Source organism: Ursus arctos, unplaced genomic scaffold (assembly GCF_023065955.2).
Source record: "Ursus arctos isolate Adak ecotype North America unplaced genomic scaffold, UrsArc2.0 scaffold_4, whole genome shotgun sequence".
NCBI classification, from domain to species: Eukaryota; Metazoa; Chordata; class Mammalia; order Carnivora; family Ursidae; genus Ursus; species Ursus arctos.
Genome location: NW_026623056.1, coordinates 93,576,884 through 93,601,131, shown reverse-complemented (window position 1 = coordinate 93,601,131; position 24,248 = coordinate 93,576,884). Strand labels below are relative to the sequence as shown.

Sequence of the window (24,248 nt, the reverse complement as noted above, 5' to 3'; positions counted from 1 at the left end):
GTGAGTGGAGTTGTGCAGTGTACAACCCATACAACTGTACAGTGTGGCCATGATTATAGCATAGTGGTAACGAGCACAAAGCCCAAAGCATGTCTCTCTGGTCAAAGGCCCACCCTACCTCCTGCTAGTCAGGGAACCTTGGGCAAGTTCTTACCCTCATGGTTCCTCAGATTCCTCAGTACAACACAGAAGTCAGTGACAGCACATACTCCCGGCTCACTGGGGGGATCAAGTGAAGACAGCGTGCAGGACATGGTGCCCACCTGGGCTCTAGCTGCTATCATATCATCAGCACCACCGCTTTATAAAAAGGAGCCCTCCAGCCGCAGGGGCAGAGCAGCTCATCCAAGGTCACGTGCTGGGGAACGCGGCAGAACGCAGTTCAGAATCCAGGACACTTGGAACTTGGGGCCCTAGCTCTTCACTCCTCTACAGTGCTGCCCAGTAAAAGCAAAAACATGACCGCTTGATTTTACTTCTTTATATGTTACGATTCCTCACAATTGTCAGTCAAAACAACACATACATATTTCTTTAAATTAACACATCTCTATTTCCTATATGAAAATGGGTTCAAACAGATGGGTATAAGTATAGTTTATGTCTACTTGCAAAATTCCTCCACTCAATTAAGATCATAAATTCAATTAAGCTTTTCCATTTTCTTTTAAGGTAACTCTATCAAGGAATTTTAAATTAAAATCGAACCTACATTTCTCAAGTAAGTATAGCAGATGCTGGATTTGGCAGAGGGAAAAAAAAGGCACTTAAATTGAAGGCCCTAAAATTAGCTCCAAAAGCCTAAAGCAACCTAAAGCTAAGGAAGCAGCCAGAGATGGTGGCCCGTGGATGGCCCAGGTGACGCGTGGATGGATGCTGGCGATAGGGAACTCAAGCCCAGTAGGCCCAGGGCCTCCAGGGAGAGCTCTGAACTCGCACTACATACCGAAGAAAAGTTTGAAAGAAATGCTAGGATCAAGTCTGAACATAAATTTGAAACTAAACTGGGGTGTGCAACTGATAGCGTGGTTTAAATAAATATTTCTTTAAAGATGAGTTTTTGAAGCACCGTTTAAAAATAATGCTTATTATTACCAAATATTAAAAAACAATGTAAAACACAACTCTTTTCAAATATAAAGTAAAACTGGTTAGTCCTTCAAAGAAGAAAAAGTGACTTTACTCAATCTGGAACGGAAAACCTCTGGCCAACTTCGTGCATTTATAAATGGCGTCGGGCTGTCTTTAACGTGGGTATGTGTAGATGAAAGACGCAGCATAAACATGAGCGTGGACAAGGAATGTACAATGTGGACACACGCATTCGGCCAGGCTGAAATGCAAACAAGAGCAAATGGAGACGGAAAGTTACAAGGGGATTAGAGACATGACGGCCCGGACCCACGGAGCGCAGAGCCAAAGGCACACGATCTCTGGGCCCAAAGACCAGAGCAGCAAACCAGGAAAATACTCGTTATGATGGAAGAAAACGTCCCAGGAATAAAGATCCCAATCAGCCACTGGACAGACACCCAGCTGCATGGAAAAGGTGATAAAAAACAAAGAAAACACATTTTCTCAGCAATACTCCTGAAATCCATGAAGAATTCTAAGGGAATCTAGACCAACACAATCTAATTACTGAGGAGATAAAGTCACGCCAAAGGGCAGTGATGGAGTATTTCCAAGTTCTAGGAAAAGGACAGTGTGACCTCTAAGTTGAGTTTCCATCAAGATGCTGTTCAACTCTAACGGGTAGGGGTGGGGGTCTTATGAGACCCTGAGGTGTGTCGTCAGCACCTCCGCTACTAAGTCCAGGGTCCTGGTGCAGGCGGTCCACAGGCCCCATGTCCTGTCTGTACAGACCCGGGTGCACATGGCTCTTGAGGACTCTCTCCCACCTCCAATTCACCAGAGGCCCATGGTGGGCAGGCAGGGGGCCCATCGCCCTGGGCCTGGAGAGCTGGGTGCCCCCTGGGTCAACACTAAGGGGGGGTTTCTGTGGCAGTGTCCCCCAACCCCCTGTCCAGAGGGGAAGCCTCCCTTCAGTCTAGAATTCCAGAATTCTGTGCCGCGTGGGCAGAACCTGAGCCAGGACTTTTCACCCCTGGATGACACAGCAGATGCTAGCAGCTGTCTGGCCAGGCTGGCCCCCCAGGATCCTGTCCCCACAGCTGCGAAGTCAGAGAGGACCAAGCAGGTGTGGAAGGACAGGGCATCAGAGTGGGAACGGGCTGAACTTGGCCAGAAAATGTCGAGCAGATGCAAGACAAGGGTTCACAGAAGGGAGATTCTAAAACTTAAATATCGACATTACTCCTTTAGTGCATGATGGCAACTCTTCGCCAAAGATCAAACACACAAACACAAACTTTGGCTAACTTATTATCTTCCTAAAATTGGCAATCTGTCAGCACTATTAAAAACAAGACAACAGGCCCCAAAATGGACTCGGTTAGCATGAGCCCCAGGTCACCAAACTGAGACTTAACCTAATTACATCGACGGCCTCTCCCAGAAACGGGAGCTCGGCCTCCATCAGGAGTCACCTGGTCGGCACGAGCGAGGTCATCTGTCTTGCAGACCCCGCGGTCCCTTGAAGGAGTGACCTTGGCCAACTAACCCCCGTTTTTCTGGGATAGCATCCTTGTCCTGCTCCCTTCTGCCCACGAAAGCCTCTCATCAGTGCAGCTCTGTGGAGCTCCTTTCTGCCCGCTACGCGGCTGGCGGCCGGGTTCAGGGGTCACCGGAGAGAGCCAATCAGACCTTCAAAGTTACCCCGTTGGATTTTGTTGAACACCACACATTCAGAAACTTGATGGTACAGGCTATTTTTTTTTTTTTTTGCATTTTATCTTAACTCTTCTAAAATAGTAGAATCATAAAATTATATTGCACATCAAGTGTATAGGCAAAGTAGTAATTTTTCAAACACTGGGAACCGATGTATGAAATCTGATCTCCAATTCCACAAACAGTAAAAGCCTCTCCACAGACTCACTTAATTATTGCTAAATTTATAAATGAATAAAATTTAATTTACAAATCATATCACTCGCTGAACCAAATCAGTTATAAATGTTCCATACCCCTACCGCATGGATTCTTTACAATGGTTCAAATAAAGCCAGTAAACAGAAACTTCTCTGAAGGAAACCGGCATCTGGGTTCACAGAGGAAATGCATGGAAAACTGGACTCCTGGCAAGAAAACGAAGTTCTGGCTCAGCAGCTGCGGCTGAATTCCTGCCGCGGTCCCACAGCACCACCTAGTGTTGAGTCACCCGCTCAAGGGGCCCGGCGCCAGCGGACACGGAAACAATGTCCCAGGAGGCCAACATTAGACCTCCGTGCTGGGGCCAAGAAGGATGGGGGGGGGGGAGCCTCCATGTCTTGACTGCAGTGGGGGCTGTGTTAACCGTACACACTGGTCAGAACATACCAAACCGAGCACTGAAAAGAGGTGACTTTTATTGTATGTAAATCACACCTCAGTAAATCCAGCTGTACATCACAAAAGTCACAGTCTCAACTTGAGATAAAATAGAAAATACACAGATTTCAGGAAGAAGGAATGAATATATTCCAACCAACAGAAGGAACGAGCCGGACAAGACTGACAGCAAAGCGTGCAGTTCCTCTCCCAACAAGAAAACAGCCACGCCCAGACTAGCCCGTTAGTCCCCGTGGCCACCGCGGCCACCCCTGCCGCCCAGACGAGGAGGCTGGGCGGGGAGGCCGAGCACGGTGCCCGAGGACACAGCTGCCTCGGGAAGGGCCACACTGCTCCCCGCTCGGCTCCACCGGCCCAGGCAATGTGAACGTCAGGAAAAGGAAACCGGGGACAGAAAAGGCACAATCCAATTATAAAGTAAGTTAAAGTGTGGCATGGCGTTCCACTGTGAGTAGAGCGAGCTAAAAGAGGAGTCATTTTAACATCTTCCTGAGTGCACACGGCAGTGAGGGCACGGGGACGGCGGAGAAGGAAGTAAGATCGTACACATTTTACCTGGTTCCGTAATGAACAATATTTACTCATCATAATTATATAAACACCACTTGTGAATTTGAAACCGACTGACCCCTGGTTACAGAACAGAAAATTTGATTCTGTAAGAGAAGGAAAGAGGGAGAGAACCAAATCTGCCAGAAACTGAGCAGAGAGAGTGAGGAGGGGGTGAAGGGCAGGGCAGGGTGCTGGGAGATAGCCGGAGCTGTCAATGAGACGTAAATAAAAGTGTGATGGAGGTTTCTGGAATGCCATAATTAAAATGACGGACATGGGCTGCACTGCCTGACCCTTCCCAGTTATTCCTGCCTTGAATACAGATGTGATGGCTCGGACTGCAGCAACCACACTGCAACCATGAGGGAAAGATTAGAACCGCTGAGACAGACCCAGATTTCTGACCTGGATGAGCTCTCAACCAACTCTAGCAAAAACCCACCTTTGCATTCCTTCCTATGAAATAAATGAAGAAATCCCCACTAGGTGAAGACACTGTAGGTCATGTGTTCTGGGACTTTCGGCCAAGAGCACTCCTAAACAACACAAGAAGGAAAGGCCAGACAAGTGTGGAGTAAGCTCAAGCTGCTGCTATCCTGAACTGAACACAACAGATCGTGTCTAAAATACATAAATCACAAACCAGCAAAGCTATTCCTTAGAGACTAAAGTACGGCAGGGACTGCCATCTTCACCCCAACAGCCACTCCTCCCTTCCTCTGTGAGGCAGCGCACCCAGCCGCCGAGAACGACATGCCCAGCCCCCTTGTGACTGGTCGTGGTCATGCGAATGAGGTCGTGTCCACTGGGATGAACACAGAAGTGTCGTGTGGAAGCTTCCGGAAACCTCCTCGAGAGATGGCATACATGCACCCTTTGTCGCAGTGTCTCCATCACAGGCCCTGACAGTGGGTGAGCTCATGCGTGACAGGCCACACGCCGAGCAGAGCTGGGCCCAGACAGCTAGGGCCTCATTCCAGCCCTGTCTGCCTGAGCACGGCTGCTTGTATGGGGCAGGCCCTCCCCTGGGGACGCTCCTTGCACGGTGTCCCTGTCATGACCAACCCAGAAATACAAATACCTACCACTTCTAAAACCATCAGTGCTGCCTCAGAGGAAGGGGAAGACTGTGGACAACTGATTTTCATCAAAAGCCTAAATCAGGTGACCTGCCTATAAAGGCACCACTTGGATCAAAACTGAAATAAAACACAGGTCTGGCCTCGCCCCTGCTGGACAGGCGTCCACCCAGGCCCTGCTCAGTCCCTCCACACTCCTACCTTCTCCCACCCCTCTCCTCCCCCCCACCACGCCCCCTCCCCCAGTCACAGACCCTTGGCATGACCACACCACCGGGCTGCTGGAGTCGCCCCCTGCTGCACCCCTGCTCAGCAGAGCTCCTGCCCCGTGCTCACCGGCCCCTGAAGACAGCACGGTACCTTTCCAGAGTCAGCTCCAGCCCACCCCACGAAGCTCGCCCCACATGGACAACAGGCCACCTCCCTCTTGCCCCCACTTCTGTCACCGCAGCAGCAGACGCCAGTGTCCACTAGGCTCCAGGCCCCCTCCCAGGCCCTTCAAAGCAGCCCGGCCCCCTCCTCGAGGCGCCCAGGAGGGAAGCTGCCCTCCGTCCTCCCCTGTGACAGCACACCCGTGCTCCAGCCCCCAGATCCCAGAACAAGGAGGGAGGCCCGCGGAGCCCCCGCTTCCTGCGCACAGCTGCACTGGGGGCGCCCGGCACCTGCCAGAAGCTCTGGATGGGAGCGGGTCTGGCAAGGGGCCCAGAGCCCATCAGCTCGTCCTCCCTCTGTACAGAGCGGCAGCCGCCCACAGGTGCTGGGTCTCTACAAGTCCCGCCCTGGGAAAAGCCTTCGCAGAAAACAGAAGGAAATCACGGAGAGTTCCAGACTTCCCTGCATCTGCAAATGCATCCCCGCCGTGCTCTCTCACGTGTGTATCACTGCTAAGTACCTGGGTCCACGGTTTCCTACCGGTCACGCCCCGAGCACACAACAGCGAGAAGAGAACTGCCAACCACTTCGAACCACTACAGAGATCTGTGGTTTCCCACCCAACAACGTACAGGCAACTGAACGGCCATCATCCCAAGCCATACTTCTGTGGTGGATGATGTATTCGTTTGTCCGTTTGGAAGCTTAAATCTACAGCACACAAAAACTGGGAATACAACCGCTTTTTAGAAATTTTTCAAACTTGATACTGTTTAAACCAAGTTTTACTCAGATTTTTCCATTTTTTGGATGGAAAACAATCCAAAATCGCGACCCCTTCCCCACCGCACGTAGTAGCTTCCGCATCCCCGGCGGGTGTCCAGCCTCGCCCGTGCTTGCAGGCCTGCTGCGGCCGAGGGGTCTGGAGAAAAGAAGCCAGGGGAGGGCCATGCCTCACTGTGGTGGTTGGCCCCCCGCTGGCTCCGCACTCAGATGCCACCCCCTTGGAGAGGCCGCCACCCCTCTCTTGGGTGTCCCTCCCCAACACCGTCTGCTCCCACCCGGCGTCAGCTCCACAGGGGCCATCTAGCCTGTCCCACTGTCACCCCAGGGCCTTGGGCAGCATCTGCCCGTACGTGTCTGTGGGCTACGCGAGGTGGGTCCAGGGTGCAATGCAGATCTGTCTTTAACATTGCTCTGAGTTCCAGAAACTACAACTCCTAGACCAACAAACCCCAGAGCTCTGGGACTCATTGCTGCAAACACTGACTCCATCTATCCGCACATTCCTACATCGCTTCCCCTGAAACTGGGTTGCCTGTAGCTCTGACTGGGATCCTCTGTGCCTCAAGCATGGGCAGAGGAGAGAGAGGTGCGCGCCCCCTTATGCAGAACACCAGGAGCCTGGGAGACGTGCTCAGTGTGGGAGCAGGAGCCAGAGCAGGAACCAGCAGGGGGCATCACAGAGTCCCCCCAAGAGTCCTGTGGGCCCTGTACCTCCCAGCAGCTCTGCCTCTCCCACTCCCTCCACCAGTTGCTGGGGTGGGCTGGTTTTACACCCCTGCCCGGCACCAGCCCGTACCAGGGGCAGCTGCAGGATGGACAGTGGCGAGGCTGTCATGCATGGCCTGCTGTGTGTGGGCAGACGTCCCTCAGCCCCGTCCTGCTCCCACCTAGCTCCACAATGGCTGGTGTCTTGAAGGGCAGGGAGCACCCTGCTGCCAGGAGCCCTGTGGAATGTGAGGGGATGGCAGTGGAGTGGGGAAGTCACCCGAGGCCCTTAACTCATGCCCCCACTGTCATCTGCAATGTCACCTGCGTCTTCACCCGATCGAGCAGACTCATGTCATGCTCAGCATGACATTCTTCTTCCCATCTAACAAAACGTGAAGGCTGACAGCAGTCTGTCGGCTCCAGACAGCCCTTCCAGTCTCGGCCACTGCCCTATGGCCTCACTGTGAGTTAGGTTTCTCTAGCTTCTGTGTCCCAGCCTTTTGCCTCTTCAGGAGCCACTTTTCCTAGTTGGTTCCATTTGGCCTTTTCCCCTAGTCACTGCTTCCTATAGGTCACCTGCACTTCTTTGCCTTTTTATGGCCCTAGGGTCGCAGGACCCAGGCACGCTGTCAGGAGCGCTCTCTGCGAGCTAAGCCATGGCGCCGTGGGCACGGCGAGGCACTGACGACAGGTGGCCCCACCCTCTGGGGTCAAAGGCTTCCTGGGCACCCTGGCCCAGGCACTGTGTCTGACGACACTGTCATCGTGCAGTCTTCCTGGAGCTGATGAGGGCCGGCAGAAGTGGAGCCCAGACAAGGAAGCCCGGGCAGGGCCCCCGTGCAGCAAGCTCACCCCTTCCAGCAGTCTGCAAACATTTCTGTAAAGTGCCAGATGGCAGATATTTCGGTCTCTGTGCCCACGTACAGTAGCTGTTGCATATCCCACTTTTGTTTGCTTGGTTTACAATTCCTGAAAGATGCAAAAGCCTTTCTTCACTTCAGAGCCTGGACTTAGGGTCCACCTGGCCACCTGCCCAGGGGAGGCCTCTGCCCAGCCTTTCGGGGTACGCAGCTGCCGCCAGCGGGCCCGGAGCTCAGCTCTCTGGCATGTTGCCTGCAGGCATCCAGGCGGGCCTTGCGGACGAAGATGCCAACTTACTCCTCACCTTCACGAGTCCATCACAGGGTGATGGGCTCTGGCCTCCGGTAGGCAGTCCGAGTCTGCCGAAGGAATGAGCACCTTTCACAAGCTTATTAGCCACGCGGACTGCACCTTTTGTGAAAAAACCGTGCAAGCGTTTTGCACCTAATTCCACTGCACTGTCTTGTCCTTACTGACTCGTGGGAATCTTCATGTATTATAGACTCCAGAAACAAAGCCAGGCCTCTGTCAACTACGCGTCCCCATCAGGTACACACCGCTGGGGATACATGCCCCTGGGGGGGTACACGCCCCCATCAGGGACCTGCCCCCCGTCAGGGACCTGCCCCCCGTCAGGGACCCGTGTAGCAAATTCTTTTCCCAGTCTGTGTGGAACTGGCACCCCACCCTCTGGTGTCTACGCCCTGTATAACCCCTCCCCTTGACAGGGGGTGGAGCTATGAACATGATGGACACACTGCAATATAAAGCAAAGGTGAAGGGATTTTACGAGACAAAATTAAGGTCCCTGATCAGCTGACGTGGAGCCCTGGATGGACCTACCCTAATCAGGTAAGCCCTGAAAGGACAGAAGACGTCAGTGATAAGGAGGCGAAGAGACACTCCCACAGCCTGCAAGAGGCAAACCGCACGTTGTGGAGGGGACCACTTGGCCGGAACAACTGGTGGTCCCTAGGGTTGGAGGCCCCAGCCCTTTAATCACAAGGAACCAAATTCTGCCAACAGCCAGTGATCTCGCAAAAGAGACTCCAAACCTCAGAGGACACCACAGCCAGTGAGGCCCTGAGCAGGGGACCCCGGGGACCATGCCTGGAAATGGCGACCCAACTTCCTGCTGATTCATTATGCAGCAACAGAGCGCTAATCCACAGGTGCCTTAACTCTGGCCACCTCCAGGGACAGAATCAGGGGCCCACACCTCTGAGCGAAAGCCAACATCCCTAGACAGCCGTCCAGTCCCACCAGGGGCACGAGTCGGGCTCGCCAGGACGGTGAGCCTGAGATCACCGTGCATACACTGAGGCGCACAACCCCACAGGGAAGTGACGGGGGTGCCCTCGGCACCTCTCTGTGTGGAATGGTGTTTGGTATTCTTTTCAACGTTTCGTCTGCCGTGTGCACAGGAGCCCTGTCTCCTCATCGCCAGCCCACACTCTCTGACTGTGCCTTAGCACCAGCGGGAAATGTTGTCCGACTGGCACGCACCATCACGGAGCCTCCAGGGCCCAGGAGCCCACCCTGGTGCTGAGGCGCCCGCCCCCTCTGACCGCACGTGGCGCGCCAGCTCTGGAGGGACCCGCCCTCCTCTCACCGGGACAGAGCTGCACAACACGGCTGTGCAAGCCAGCCGACACCGGGAGGGTCGGCTCTGAAGACGCAGCTCATTCTGCACAGACCTTCCAGGAAGCGCATCCGCTTCCATCTCACCTCGCAGGGCAGGACGTGACCTTCCTCATGGGCCACCAGGGCCAGCGAGGCCTCGACACAAGGCGCTTCAGCCCTGCTTCCCAGCTCCACGACGGAAGAGCACACGAGCAAGCGCAGCTGTGAAGTCCGCCAGGGCACAGGCTGCCGGACAAGCATCCCCGCTGCCACGGAGCGGCAGGCAGGACGCTTTCCCTGACCTTGGCGGCTGCCCTGGCTCTGTGATCTCACAAAACCGAGCCGCAAAGACATTAACACCTCTTGTCAAACTAACCAGTGCATCAGGCCAGACACACAAAGACACCTTCTCAGTGACGAGAACTAATGCCAGAAAAACACAGAGAATCTCTTCTCATTCTCAGCCAAATTCTGTTTCAGAAACCTTCAGGAATGCTTATAAACTAAAGCATCGTCTGTGCTCCATAGCTTCCTTCAACCAATAAACCACTTCAAAGGAAAAAAAGGTCAAGTGTTTGCCATGATATATAAAGATTCAGAACTCAGTGCCACTGCAACTTTAACCTTGAACTCAACAGTCCTCGTTGGTATGACACGTCCGCCCAGGTGACTTTCGCACCGCGAGCCAGCCCTGCTGGGCGCCTGCATCGCTCACTCTCCGGGAGCCCACTGCTGCTTCTGCCTTGAGCTGGACACACGGCACAGGACAGCCCTGGAGGACAGCCCTCCACGATGCCAGTGGCTCACGACGCTGTGCCCCCTCCCGCTGCCACTGGCTCTGCTCAACCAAGGCTCCCAGGGAACAGCATCCCTGTGGGGGCTCCTCATCCGTGCTGGGAGCTTCTGGCATCCTGCGGGCACAGGGCACTGCTGGGACATGCAGGGCGGCCCCGGAAACAAAGAACCTTCCGGCACTGAAGGACTGACTTGGTGGGGAAGGCCGCTCATGGTCACCCAGCCCAGATGCCCACTTTGTCTTATACGTAAGCATGAGGCATTTCTCTATGTTTTTAACACACACCTGACTGTCCAAAAACGTAACTACCACGTGAAGACAGGGAAGACCGTACCGGGTTCTCTTAGAACTCCCCCGGGCTGTAAGCATCGCAGAAGTGGTGCCACATGCACGCCCGGCCGCACGCACAGGTGCACGCCTCGGTGGTTCCACCGTGAGCAGCGCGCTGGAGTACCGAGCACTGCGCACATACCGACTCGAGGTGCCTTTATCACGCATTTGTAATTTCTCCTTTACTGCACTTGGCACGATATTCCTTTTTAAAATTACACGGTGATAATTACACAAAGTAATGCCTTCTATGAATTTCATTCAGAATACAATGGAGGAGTTCATAAATATTTGCTACAGAAAAAGTGTTTGGGTGTGGTGGCAACGAGAAACACGAGAGTCACGGCTCCCCAGCCGCTCTCACGAGGGCGAGTTCCTCAGGAGCACCCCCAGCTGCCCCAACCTCAGCAGACATTCTCACATGTTAAGACACGAGAAACAGGGGCACCTGGGCGGCTCTGTCGGTGAAGCGTCTGCTTCGGCTCAGGTCATGATCTCGGGGTCCTGGGATGGAGCCCCACATCGGGCTCCTTGCTCAGCGGGGAGCCTGCGTCTCCCTCTCCCTCTGCCCCCTCCCACTCTGCCTGCTTGTGCTCGCTCTCTCTGTCAAATAAATAAATACATAAAATCTTTTTTAAAATTTTAAACCCACAAGAAACAGCTTCGTCTCTTTAAGGAAGGCAAAAGCAGTGAGCCTGCGTGGAGCTAAATGTGAAGCAGGACGCGGCGGGACCGCCAGGCCCCGACGGGCTCTGGACAAGCGGCAGGGCAGAGCGCGCCTACCGGTGAGGGCGCTCCCCAGCGAAGACTCGTTTAAGCCAAAAGCTTTCGTGCTCACTTTTCTTTTCCAAACCACCCTGAAAAAGGAAAGTTATCATACATCAGACTATGTGTTGTCAAGATTAGCTTTCATGTTATGAGAGAAGTACAAAATCTCCACCGTGCGGCTAGAGCACCTACTGAGGGAGAGCCAGTGGAAGGAGGGCGGTCCCGGCGTCGCTGCCTCTGTAACCGCTCGGACTTTGCTTCCGCCTTCCCGCACATGCTTTGGAGCTCATTGTTGTGTGTACGCCTTTAAGGACAATTTATTTCCACACAGGACTATAAATAATCCACTTCCCCAGTGCATGCTTGCATGAGATAAAATGGTTGCCATTTCGTGTACAGGGCCCAGTGAATGCAGCCGCTCACCACCACGGCACGAGGCACAGGTGGTCACGGACTGCACGGCACCCAGCGACACGAACAGTGTCTCTTACAGGCTCAGCCGGCTCGGCACCGCTCACCACCTTTGAATACACTCTAGTTACAGAGACACTGATTTCATACCACTAACGGGCTAACAGAAGGGCCGGGGCAGGAAAGCCCACCCACTGGCATGGCAAACGTAAATAACCTTAATTTCACCCTTTCCGTACTCTCAGGGCTCCTGTGCCAGAAGGAGGGTGGGGGGCACTGGTTAAAGATCGAGCAAACCCTCCTTTAAAGGTCTCCCCGGGAGCTTGTCTCCTTACGTTCCTGACACGTACAGACTTGGAAATGCCCAGCAGATGTGGGCGCACCTGAACTCCCCGGAGATGGCGGGCATCCCCTCCCGCACCGCGAGCTCCGCGCCTGCTCCTTCCACGGCTGCCCAAGACACTGGGCACGGGTCAGCGTCTCCAGAACGGGTGAATGAGCACAAGCGGCCCTCTGCCGACTACTTCCTCATACTTCTTCCCCACGACAACACTTCCTTGAATATTTAAAATTCAACTTTCTTGAATTAGTCACTCCACAGGCCATAAATTAATTTTATACGGTACTAACTTTACCGGGACTTTAAATTTGCCTCGACTCCCCTCAAAAGCAGACGCTGAATCATGTAATAGTCACCAAACAATTAAGTACTAAATAAATTTTCTTTTAATCACCTCAAAGGAACTAACGTACAGTAAATGCTTTACAGCAAGCCTAGCTCAGCGCCTGGAGCGAGGCACTACTGCGCACGGCGGAGACGGGAGGCCGGGGCAGCACTTGGACACACAGCCGCTGGAGGGCAGCAGCGCACCGACCTGGAGCCGTGGCGGCTCCTGCAAGATGTCCGGGCCCATGTGATTATGAGAGAATTAACAGTAACCAACAATCTATGCTGGAAGTCACTAATAAGACACTTGAAAAGGCAAACAGCCTTAACTAAACAGTTTACATCAAGCAAAAGGTATTTTTTAATCAGTCAAATGTTAGCAGATTTTTGCAGGTTTTTACCTTACCTTTAGATTTGTTTAGCGTCGATGTTCGCTCAGACCCTGGGTAGAGCTTCCCTGGGTACAGGCAGGGCTGAGCGACCCCGAGGGCATGCGCGCACTCAGCACGTCTCCTTCAGTCGCTCCATAAGCTCGCCATGCCCAGCTGGAGAGACTTCACTCTGTGTAACAGAAAGATCCAATTACTTTGCCTTTTCACACTTCAGATGTGAATTCTAATAATAAATAATTAAAAATCCTCTTTCTAAATACAAGCGTAAATCATTTTTAATGTACTCTTATGCTTTTCTAAAGCAGATACACAATAATGAGTCACACCTTCACCCCAACGGTCACAAGAGGCAGGTGCACACGCACACTCACCGTCGGATCTCTGCGCACCAACACAGGAGTGCAAACATGCACCAGCCCACATGCTGAGGAATGGGGCCTCCAGTGAAATCCTGTGCACCTACCATCTTCAGTAAGATAGAATGCCACATGCACACGGGTGCGTGAGTACAGACAGACATCAGAAATGCGCGGATGCAGGCCCCTCCTGCCCTTTCCGCCCGGGCTTAGAAGCTACAGTCCATGCGTGTGTCTGCAGGCAGACTGTGTGGAACATCTCCATGCCACTTCCTCTCAGCATAAAAATGTTTTCAACTCACAACTCATTAAAGAGAGTGTTTCAGCGTGCTTATATACTGACAAAACCTAAATATGCAATGTTAACATTTTCTTTTAGAAAACAAACCAGTACCCACGTGAAGGCAAAGTCTAGAGTGGGACTTCTCCAGTGCAGAGCTGCTAGCTAGCATCTACAGGGGAGGAACGAGTGGGTCCCTGAGCGGGCGGCCAGAAGACTGGCAATGAGTGTAGACAGGTGCACCTCTGAACATGGAGGGGTCCCTGACTGTGCAGACTCAGTCCAGGCACCATGACCCTTGGGGCCACCCGCCCCAGCTGTGGGTCCTCAGGGGTTAGAAGTGACCAGTCTCTAAGCCCCTCCACATCTCTCAGCTGTAACTCGCTTCAGTTCATCTGTAATGTGTGTCAGCAGGCCCGCGAGGACAGGTCTAAGACACGGTCCTCATGTCCTATGCTGCCGTCACCCGGTCTAACCAGGACTGACGACAATGGCCTATTAGCCTGGGATTACAGGTCACACAGCTGTCCTGTCCAGCACAGAGGCTTCTGGGCCAAGCACACAGGTCTGTGCACACAGGCACTGATCCTACTAGCGCCCCACTGGTCCTAATTCCACACCCAGAAGAGGAGAATGAAGGAAGTGGTGCTGCCGTGGCCCCCCCCCCATTCCTCAACGCCACCCCCACCTGATCAGTAATCTTGTCGGCAGCTCCTGCCCTGGTTGGAGGGTGTGCAGGAGAGACAGTGAGACCCCTTAACAAAGAATGAAGACCAGGACCCAGAGCCTCCTGCAAGCCAAGGAAAAGGAAGGATGACGTGGGAAAGAGGTCAAACATCACTGTACCAACCAAGGTCCACAGATGGCACAGAGAGAGGGAAACAGCAGGAAGAACATGACCACGACTCACAGAACGGGGTTCTAGTGCCCACACTGCCACCCGCTGGCCCAGAGTGAGGGGAAGTCTGAGCCCTGACATCTGCTGGAGGGACCATACCCAGGACAGCCCCGCGTAGCTGCCCCAGGGGAGCCGGACTCACGTGGGATGGGTTCTGCAAAACTGCAACAACTAAACAGGAAGAACCAGACTCGGGTGATGGGAGCTGCCATACACCCAGGGGACTATAGGGTTGTGGGTTCGGACTGCAAGAGGGGGCCTTGCAGCTGCACAGCAGTGCCTCCAGGGGCGGTGCAGCCCCCGGGTCCTGGCACAGTCACGTGGAGGACGGGCCACGTACGGTACCACGAGGACTGAATGGTGTCGCGGACACAGAGAGCTTGGCCCAGTGACAGTGGAAGTCACAGCATGAGCGCGACAGAAGGTGGGCAAAGACAGAGAAGGCTGCTGTCATGGGGTAGTAGAGGACAGCAGCTGACAGAGAGCGGGAGCAGCGCCAGGAACACACCACCGAGCAGACACACAGAAGCCTCCGTCCCTAACAGACGCTCTGGGAAGCAGCCAGCCAACAGCCAACAGGGGTGGCTGGGCAGAGCTCACGCCCATCCACAACGCCACACACCCAGGGACTAACAACCAAAGGGTAACTAGAAAAGTCTGTACGTTTGGAAGTTAGGCAGTACTCTTCTAAGTAATCCACAGATAAAAGGAAATAATCACAGCAGAAACCAGATAACATTAAAACTTAAAAACAAAAGAGATTACATATGCAAATGTGTGGCATGCAGATAAGGCAGCACGCTGAGGGAAATGTGTAGCCTAACGCTCGCACTTTTAGAAAAGGGGGAAAAAGGGGCGCCTGGGTGGCGCAGTCGTTAAGCGTCTGCTTTCGGCTCAGGGCGTGATCCTGGCGTTCTGGGATCGAGCCCCACATCAGGCTCCTCCGCTATGAGCCTGCTTCTTCCTCTCCCACTCCCCCTGCTGTGTTCCCTCTCTCGCTGGCTGTCTCTGTCAAATAAATAAATAAATAAATAAAATCTTTAAAAAAAAAAAAAACTGCCGATTTTGAACTCATTAAAAAAAAGGGGGGGGAATCAATGAATCCCCACCTCAGTAAGTCAGTACAAGGACAACAAAACTAGCCCAAAGAAAATAGGAGGGGAAAAAGGGAAGAAATTAACCCCGCATTAATCACACATACTAGCAGGCACACAAAGACAGACACCCGCCAGGCTAATCCCAACACACAGAGAAGGGAGAAAAGGCCCACATCAGCCTGCTCTGGAAACAGTGGAGAGCCGGGTGCCCACCCTTACATGACACCCCTGCCACCGAGTGAAGTGGTCCTTTCAAGGCATCCCTGAGAGTCTCAGCAGGCTCTGGGTCTGCCATGGAGGGTTGGGTGCAGAAGAGTCACCGCGTGCCGGGCCCACGCCTTCAGGGGCTGCCATCTCAGAAGACTCTCTCTGCAGGAAGCCGGTCCCAGCTGAGACCACCCAGCTGTGAGTCCACGCAGAGAGGCAGGGTCCGGGTCAGCCCCAGGCAGGTGCCCACCTTGTCCTCAGACAAAATGTACAAGATGCTGGCAAGAACTACAAAACCCAGCTGACCGCTGGGCCTGATGCTGCAGACACATGCCACCTCCAGTCACCCGAGGGACCCCTGCTGAGGTCCCAGTCCCATGGAGCACAGACAAGCCCTGCCCCAGTCCCTGCCCTACAAGATCACCAGCAAAATCAAATGGTGGTTGTTCAGGCCACTAAGTTGTGCTTTATTGGGGGGGGGGTATGTTAGGCAACAAGAGATTCCAGAACAGAATTATCACTCCAAATTCTCACAACATTAAAAATATAATAAGGGGGTATTAGGAACTTTACTTCAAAAATTTTGTAAACTTAGGGGCGCCTGGTTGGCTCAGTCGTTAAGCGTCTGCCTTCAGCTCAGGGCCTGATCCCGGCGTTCTGGGATCGAGTCCCACATCAGGCTCCTCCGCTGGGAGCCTGCTTCTTCCTCTCCCACTCCCCCTGCTTGTGGTCCCTCTCTCGCTGCCCCTCTCTGTCAAATAAATAAATAAAATCTTTATAAAAAATTTAAAAAATTTTTTAAAAATTTGTAAACTTAGGTACAATGAGCAAATTCTAAGAAAAATACAATTTATCAAAACTGACTCTGGAAGAAATAGAAAATTCTGACTAAACTACAAAGAACAAGAATTGGGAAACAAAAATCATGTACAAAGTATCAGCCAAACTGACTCATGAATGCAGATGTAAAAATCCTAAAGAAAACGTCAGCAAACTCAATCCAGCAACGTTTTTAAAAGCTGATATATGATCCAGTTGGATTTACTCTGGAATGTAAAAATGCGTCAGTGTATGGAAATCATCTAACGTAACCTGCCACACTAATAAACCGAGACAGGCGTGGAATACACCCACGACGCCACTGACGTGAAGTTCAGCCACAGGCGACGTGGAGTCTGACCGCGTAGGGACGTGGGCTTCCGTGGCCAGACGGGGGAGCAGGGCCGTGCGCGCCGGAGCGCAGGCAGCAGGCGGTGTGCGGGGAGGCCACCGTTGAGCAGCACGAGGGAGGCTCTGACTCACAATGTCTATGTTCTGTCTATGGTCCTGGGTGACGGTGACAGGAACACGTAGGAAAATCATCCTTTCACACACGCGCTCTCTGTAGGAACGATCTAACTCGCGGCAAACGTGCACGAGGAAACAACCGGGCAAGGGGACCCAGAAACGGCCAACGGTGACCACCGTTCTTACAGAGGACGGTCCGCCACGACGGAACCAAGCCGTGGCCAGGGCGTCACTGCCACGCAACAAGTGACTGACACCGCCAACTCCCTGCAGCAGGAAGGGCGGGAGGTACTGCGCCAGTGGTGCCAAGTCTACAAGCCTGGGGTAGGGTCGGGGAGGCAGCAACAGGTCTCACGCTTCCCGCAGAAACAAAGGAGGGAGAAGCACAGGGAGACGTGCCTTCTAGGCAAGGAGCGAGTTAGCAAAGCAGGGCTGAGTTGCAAACAGCACGCTTCTCAACTGCTGCAACCCACCCCAGGAAACAGGCGGGGCCTGAGGTGACCCAAGAACCTGGAAGGAGTGGAGGTAGTGGGGGACCACCACTGCCGCGGCTCTGCGGCCTCCAGCTCCTGCCACACTCCAGGGCAGCGGCCCAGCGCACCCCACACGCTGCCTCTCTGGAGCCTCCACCCAGTGACTGCTCCCGGGCCTCCCTGGAAACAGGCGACCCCGAATCAGCCGAGACGGAAGTGTCTCTACAACAGGTGTGTATCCAGCTACCTGCTGACAAAACGAAACTCAAACGTCATGGCGGTGCTGATGAAACATAGCTCACACAGGGTTTATGTGCCCAGTGCCAATAGCAGGTACAGGACTAGTCCTGTTACAATACACATATCAGGGCATCTGGGGGGCTCAGTCGGTGAAGCATCTGCCTTCAGCTTGGGTCATGACCCCAGGGTCCTGGGATCGAGCCCCATGTCGGGCCCCCTGCTCAGCGTGGAGTCTGCTTCTCCCTCTCCCTCTGCCGCTCCCCCTGCTTGTGTGCTCGCTCTCTCTCTCTGTCAAATAAACGAATAAAATCTTTAAAAAAATACACGTATCACTCAGCACTCAATGGATTTGCTGTGCCACTAATAGCTGTACTGATTAAATAAAACCATCGCATTTTCTTTTAAAGTGATATTTATCATCATAATTTAATTAGACCGTGGAAATTAGGGCTTTGCTCTGCCAAAAAATAAGTACTCTCATTTTCTACCTCATAGATACATGAGTATACAGTTAAACAGAGTTGTTCAACTGGGTAGATTCTCTGATGTTTCGAGACACCAATTAGTTCAAGATACAAAGGCTTGAGATGCTCAGGACAAGTGAGGTAAACAGGCAACGGAAGGGTCGAAGACAGAGAAGCACTCCTCCTGATTTTTGACAGTGTGTTTGATTTTAAGTGCTTAGTCAGTCCTAAGAATCAGTACCCCCAAGAGAAGGACCGGAAGCGGTGGGAACAGAGAGCAGGGCCACAAGTGGGGCCTGAGTCATGAGCCCGGGGCTCCAAAGGACACAGCAATGCTTCTCCACAGAGAGGAGCACAGAGGGCCTGTCAAGATGCTTCTGGTGAGGAGGAGGGTGGGAGGCCCCTCGGCAGAGGGCACTGAACACTCACTTTGGCAAGAGCGATCCAGTCTGTCTTCAGAAAGATGGCTCTGCTGGCCCTGTGGGCCATGGCTGGAGGGCTGAAGCTGGAGGCTGGGAGGACAGCCAGGGACAGAGGGGTGATAGCAGGGCTAGCACCACCGGCAGGCGACTCCGAGGATCCTGACTCAAAGGGGTGGATGGAATTTTCAATAACCAACATGAGAAAATCGAAAGAAAAGAGGAAATAAGATAGTTGTTTTTCAATTGTCCTGAACTATAAAAACATTCAAAGTATATTAACTATAGTCATTGATATTTCAACATCAACAATGACCAAACCTTCCCTGGCTACCTGACGTTTCAGAAGGATAAAGTCAATTCTGTGTTAGGAACTACTACTACAGGGAGGGGTAAGATCTCTACATGGTAAAGAAATAACGGACACTTAAGATGCAAGAACGTTGCCGTAGGAGACTAAATCCACAGAGCGAACTCGCCGCGAGCGCACCGTCAGGAGCTCAGCGCTTAATGAAGAGGCTGGGAGGAGGGCGCAGGTCCCCGTTTCACTGGTTTCTAGTAAGGAAGAGAAATGCAGGAGGAAATAGCGCCCTAGTCCAGAGGTCCTGGTTTAATTTAACATTTTTTAATATTATTTAAATTCCATTTAGGAAGTAGTTTGCACAGCACATTCTGTTGTGACACTGGAGAACCACAACCTCTTCCCTGCTCCTGAACAGGGTCCAGCTCAGTTGGAGGACACGTGCTCTACCCCCGTGCAGACCGTGGGGTCTGCCTCAGTCTGGAAGCCTCAACACTGGGACCACCACTTAGACAATGAAGCCCCTGTTGCTCTTCATTCTATTTCCCCAGCATTTTGGTCTTCACAGAACAACCAAAATGGACTCTGTCGTCTCTTCTACTTACTGAAGTCAATATATTCCATTTTCTTAGCAAGTAAGAATAACATATTTTGCCTCATTAGAATGAACCATGGTAGACACAGCACAGATGAATCTCTAAGTAATAACGGCGAGTGAAACAAGCCAGACCAAAGAAGTACCTACTATCTGACCCCATTTATATAAAACTCTAGAAATGCAAAGGGATCTATCGTGACAGCAAGGACAGGAGTGGTTGTCGGGAGTGGGGGGGGGGCAGGGGACCTTCAGAGGCGATGGGCGCGTTCGCCATCTTCACTGTGGCAACAGTCTCACCGGTGTCTCAAAATTTATCAAGTTGCACATGTTAAAACACGTGCCGTGTTCTGGCATGTCAATTATACCCCAAGAAAGCTGGCTTTTAAAAAGACTACTTTGTTTTATATTTTAAAACCCCTCATCTTGGGGCGCCTGGGTGGCTCAATCGTTAAGCGTCATCTGTCTTCAGCTCAGATCATGATCCCAGGGTCCTGGGATCAAGCCCCACATCGGGCTCCCTGCTCAGCAGGGAGCCTGCTTCTCCCTCTCCCACTCCCCCTGCTGTGTTCCCTCTCTCACTGTCTCTCTGTCAAATAAATAAATAAAAACTTAAAAAAAAAAAAACCTTCATCTTATTTTTTGAGGTCAATTAGTAAACACTATTGAAAATATTTTGTGACCTGAGGGAAAACATTACTTTTTAAAACTCTGAATAATCTAATGTTTTATGGGAAATTAAAGCTTGCTGCAAACATTAAAACAACTCATTAAATAGGCCAGGGAGTTCTCCCCATCCAGCTACACTTTACTGTTGTATAATCATTCCCAGAGGGACCCAATGCTCCCAACGCTAGGCAGGAGCTCTGCATCTGCACAGAGAGAAGGCACCTGGGGGTGGAGACAGAGACAGAGGGAGGAGGGGGGGAGCGCTCGTGAGCACAGCTCTGCACCTGCTCTCCTGCACTCAGGTCAAGCAGGGCGTGTGACCCCGGGTGCGGCACGCAGCACCTTTATCATTCCAGCCCAGAAGAGGAAGGATGTGGGAGGAGCTCTGAGCCCTCCCTGTCCTTGGCACCTGCTCCCTTCAGGACAACTGTCCACCCTTTGGCCACCTACGTCAAAACAACCCAGAGAGGCCAACAGGCCAGGAGAGGGGCCTCTGCTACAGGGGAGCACGCCGGTGTGGAAGCAGGGCCTCAGACAGGGCTTCCTGACCTGGTCCTTGGCCACCCCACTGCAGGTGGGCTTGTGTCCTCAGGCATCAGGAAGTGGAGGTCTGCCTATCAGGAGTCGACACCTCCTTTTTTTTTTTTTAATTCAATTTAGTTACATACAGTGTATTATTAGTCGACACCCCTTACGGGCAGGACTTGAGGCCTTTGTCCCCCATGATTAACGGGGTTACTCGTGTCAGAGAGCTCCTACACTGAAAGAGATGACCAGCCACGTTATTTTTATTATGACTTTCCCCCTTGCTTTTAGGGAGTGATTTTTCATAAAAATGAGGACTAATTTCGCCAGTCATTCCTAGCAAACAAATAAGACCAACAGAGGAGCCTTTCAAACTCCAAAGCCCGGTGGAGCATGAGAGCCATGAGCTGAGGCTCCCCCGTGCCTGCAGTGCACACGCGGATGTGGGGAACACAAGGCCACAGAGGCGCTGGTTGACCCACCTTCTCCCATAGGAGACTCAGACTGGATTACACCAAAACAGGTCAAGAAAAACAAAAATCTCTCCACAGACTAAAAGACAAAGCCAAGTAAGAAAAGGAGAGTGAAAGGAAAGATTATTTTGAGAGACTTTCTGTGATGGAGGATGTAGACCGGTCGGCAGAGCACGGAGGGCCGCAGGCAGCCCCACACTACAGCCCCGGGCACATGGGCGGCTCCAAGACCCCCAACAGACTTCAAGGTCTAGAAAGATCCATCACCCCAGGCTTCCCAAAGGACCTGTGTAACTAACGAGCACAGCTGCCAGCCTCTTCGCTCACCGTGCACCTATATGCTACCTAACCTGTGACGTTCTCAACTCCCTTCATCAGATTAGTGTCAAGCACACACATTTCCAGAAGATCTTAATTCAAAGTCAAACAAATGTGATGTCTGTAGTTAAGTAACATTATAATTTAAAAGTACTCTGTGAGGTTATTTGTCAAACAGTAAAAGTTTGTGTAATATTATCCATTGCAAGGAGATGAACTGTCTAAATAAAAAAAAACCTTTTAATATTTTTTATAGGAATCTCTCAAATAGATCTTCTTGCTCTTATATAAGGCATAGTAAATGTAAGTTTTTAGGCAGAAAATTGCGGCTACTACTCTCTTTGGTATACAAAGCAAGGAACAAAAGGTCTCTGGTCAGGTGTTGTCCTAAGCCAATCTCCCAAGCCCCAAATCACACCACCCAGATGCCCCAAGATGTACCCAAAAGGACTTGAGTAAGAAGTTTTCCTGAACCAGTGGTACTCAGACATTCGGCAGAAGCAAAAGAAAATCCTCTTCGGAAATACGCACCATCATCTGAGGCCTCAAAGAATTCATACAAGTGGTTTTCCAAGGAAAATAAGCAGCTGACAGTGAAAAAGATAATCCCACAAGGAAGCAAGGACTGAGGGATAACAGCATGAACAAGAGACACAAGAAACCGACCTTCAGATGTGGCAGACCTGTCAAGCACACCATACATACAGTAACTGGTTAAGTAATAAAAATAAAATGGGGGGAGCCTGGGTGGCATAGTCGGTTAAGCGGCTGACTCCTGATTTCAGCTCAGGTCATGATCTCAGGGTCCTGGGATGGAGCCCTGCATCCTCCTGCTCCGTGCTCAGCAGGGAGTCTGCTTGGGACTCTCCCTCTGCCCTTCCCCACTCACGCTCACATGCACGCTCTCTAAAAACAGAAATAGATGGGAAACAGGAAAACAAAAAATAACCAATCAGACTTGGAAAAGAATAAACCATCTATAAATAAAACTAAAATTACTAAAATTAAGAACTTGATGGTTGGTTTTAACATCCTATTAGACACAAAGAGAAGATGAGTAAACCGGGAGAGAAAGCTGAAGAAGTGACCAGAATGCAGAAGAGGGACAGAGAGGGGGGCAGATCCAAGACACCCAACTGGCCCCATGCAGAGGAAACCAACATAATTCTCAGCCCAGACAGGTCAGGAGCAGCAGGCAGGCAGAGCTGGCTCCCCAGACAGCCAGTGGGGAGGGCAGTTCTCAGCTGGACGGAGAGAAAGGCTGAGTCTGAAACCACAGACCCACCTAACATCTTTTCACAATGAGAACAAACGGAGATGTTTCCCTGGCAAATCACACCTGAGATGGTCAGCCACCAGTTGACCCTTGTTTGGAAGAAACCCTAAAGGATACGTTTCAGAAGAAGGGAAGTGATCTTGTAGAGAAAATAAGTAACAAAAAAGAATGAAGATAAAAGCACGTGGCATGTGGAACATGACATTTCTATTCAGGAGTGCTTTAATGTTAACTTTCTGGAATTTAAGTAAAAGGTTGTTTGTTTGTTTTAAGAGTGCTTTAATTTAGAGTCTTCGATAATCTAAACTGGTTTTTCCTAAATCTCCCCTAGTACAACGAACCTGATACTTTTCTCAAAAAATATGATCCAACTGTGAAAAAACTGAAAACACAGAGAAAAAATAAAGCTGATAAAACGAAAACTTTTTTTTGCCAATCATGAAAATAGACAAGTACACAGACGTCCCTGCACATTCCTTCCCTTGGGAGGAGCAATGGCAACAGAGCTGGCAACAGCGGGGAACGGTGTCCCTCCTATGTCACCGGAGCAGGGACGAAGAGCTTGGCGGAGACCCCCAGCCTGTGCGGCCTTTGCTGGCTCCCCGCGCACGTACGGGGCCGCTGCTGGGTGAGGCCCCGGGACAGAGAAGCAGCCACTTCACACGTGTAGATACAGCAGGTGTTCCTCAAGGCTTCACGTCCATGAAAAAGGCAAAACACAAAACGGTATGTTTCTAAGCCCACGTGCATCTTTCTAACGACGATGTCTACAGCTTTAATGAGGTGCTCAGAAGGACCTCTGGCAGACAAAGTCACCCTCCCAAACTGAACTGACTCAGTCTTCTCTTTGGCATTTAACCAACAACATTTCACGGCCCTTCTTTTTTCAATACAACTATGGCTCGTCAACGGTAACCCATAGAGGGACGTGTTAGGGGCACTAACAGTGGAATTCGTAACCCACACCCGAAGCGTTACTAGTGCTTACAGGGCTCTAATTCAGTTCTGAGCGGCGTAGTTCCCGCACACAGCGGCAGAGGGCCACACGCCCGTAGTCGCCATCCATGTCAGCCCCAATTTATCATGGACTTCAACTACAACCATTCTTGTTTCTATCACTATAATGTTAATTTTGCTTTATCATTTCACATCAGTTTAATATGGGCTATTTGTGTACACAGTGATGAAAATTTTATCAGGTTTTTAACCATAATTTTTCAATAACTAAATTTATCAGTATCATGAATCATTTCCAAGCTCGTTTCAAAACAGATAGAACCCCCCCAATTTCGATAAGCCAGTGACACTTCATTTATTGGCAACCTTCTGACTCTGACTTGCGTGAACTCTGACTTGCCACGCTCTACAAGGTAAGTACGACACAGTTGCCCAGCTATGTTGAAGTTTATGGACTGCTCTTACGTAATATAAAATGACAGGTAAAAAGTGTAACATAGCTCATAAAGAATTTATACTGCTGCTGACAAATGTACTGGAGCTGGCTCATTTAATCTCTTCCCAATTCTTTGAGAATGTTGAGCAATTTCTCCACTAGAAAGAAAGAACCACCAT

The 24,248-nt window shown here is 51.5% G+C and overlaps 1 protein-coding gene across 2 annotated transcripts in view; it reads right to left on the bottom strand.

The window, feature by feature from the left end:
- ADARB1 (adenosine deaminase RNA specific B1) overlaps positions 1–24,248 on the bottom strand; it is a 137,221-nt gene that overhangs the window by 66,059 nt on the left and 46,914 nt on the right. For both annotated transcript variants that reach the window (XM_026491663.4, XM_026491744.4), the window contains exon 2: positions 12,813–12,967. The gene's annotated coding sequence lies outside the window, so the exon portion shown is untranslated. The remainder of the gene's footprint in view (positions 1–12,812; positions 12,968–24,248) is intronic.